At 41.2% G+C, this 1,339-nt stretch overlaps 1 non-coding gene across 1 annotated transcript; it reads left to right on the forward strand.

Moving 5' to 3' along the window:
- The first annotated feature begins 486 nt into the window (after positions 1 to 486).
- On the forward strand, positions 487 to 594 carry LOC130984204 (small nucleolar RNA R71). The gene has a single exon (XR_009088153.1). It is a non-coding gene; the product is annotated as a small nucleolar RNA R71 (small nucleolar RNA).
- Positions 595 to 1,339: the final 745 nt, after the last annotated feature.

A 1,339-nucleotide genomic window follows, 5' to 3' on the forward strand; every position in this document is an offset into this window, starting at 1 on the left:
ATTGTTATTGAAACCTTGTTGAGGTCTCTCTTGATTCTTCCATGAGAGATTTGGGTGATTTCTCCATGAAGAATTATAGGTGTTTCCATAGGGTTCTCCTAGGTAATTCACCTCTTCCATGGAAGGGTTCTCAGGATCATAAGCTTCTTCCTCAGATGAAGCATCCTTAGTACTGTTTGGTGCATTTTGCATTCCAGACAGACTTTGAGAAATCAAATTGACTTGTTGAGTCAATATCTTGTTCTGAGCCAATATGGCATTCAGAGTGTCAATCTCAAGAACTCCTTTCTTCTGACTAGTCCCATTGTTCACAGGATTCCTTTCAGAAGTGTACATGAATTGGTTATTTGCAACCATTTCAATCAATTCTTGAGCTTCTGCAGGCGTCTTCTTCAGATGAAGAGATCCTCCAGCCGAGCTATCCAAAGACATCTTGGATAGTTCAGAGAGACCATCATAGAAAATACCTATGATGCTCCATTCAGAAAGCATGTCTGAGGGACATCTTCTGATTAATTGTTTGTATCTTTCCCAAGCTTCATAGAGGGATTCTCCATCCTTCTGTCTGAAGGTTTGGACTTCCACTCTAAGCTTACTCCATCTTTGTGGTGGAAAGAACTTTGCCAAGAAGGCATTGACTAGCTTTTCCCAAGAGTCCAGGCTTTCTTTAGGTTGAGAATCCAACCATATTCTAGCTCTGTCTCTTACAGCAAAAGGGAATAGCATCAGTCTGTAGACCTCAGGGTTAACCCCATTAGTCTTGACTGTGTCACAGATTTGCAAGAACTCAGCTAAAAACTGATGAGGATCTTCCATTGGAAGTCCATGAAACTTGCAATTCTGTTGCATTAGAGAAACTAATTGAGGCTTAAGCTCAAAGTTGTTTGCTCCAATGGCAGGGATAGAGATGCTTCTCCCATAGAAATCAGGAGTAGGTGCAGTAAAGTCACCAAGCACCTTCCTTGCATTGTTTGCATTGTTGTTGTGTTCGGCGGCCATTTGTTCTTCTTCCTTGAAGAATTCGGTCAGGTGCTCTAAAGAGAGTTGTGTTTTGGCCTCTCTTAGCTTTTGCTTCAAGGTTCTCTCAGGTTCAGGATCAGCCTCAACAAGAATGCCTTTGTCTCTGCTCCTGCTCATATGAAAGAGAAGAGAAACAGAAAGTGTGGAATCCTCTATGTCACAGTATAGAGATTCCTTGAGATGTCAGAGGAAAAGAGAAATAGAAAGAAGAAGGAGAAGATGAATTCGAACTTTAATTAGATAAGGTTCGAATTGTGCATTTAGAAAGAGTGGTACTCCATAAATAGAAGGATGTGGGAAGGAGGGAAGAGAATTTTCG

The sequence above is a fragment of the Arachis stenosperma genome, chromosome 5, assembly GCF_014773155.1.
Source record: "Arachis stenosperma cultivar V10309 chromosome 5, arast.V10309.gnm1.PFL2, whole genome shotgun sequence".
Taxonomy (NCBI): Eukaryota; Viridiplantae; Streptophyta; class Magnoliopsida; order Fabales; family Fabaceae; genus Arachis; species Arachis stenosperma.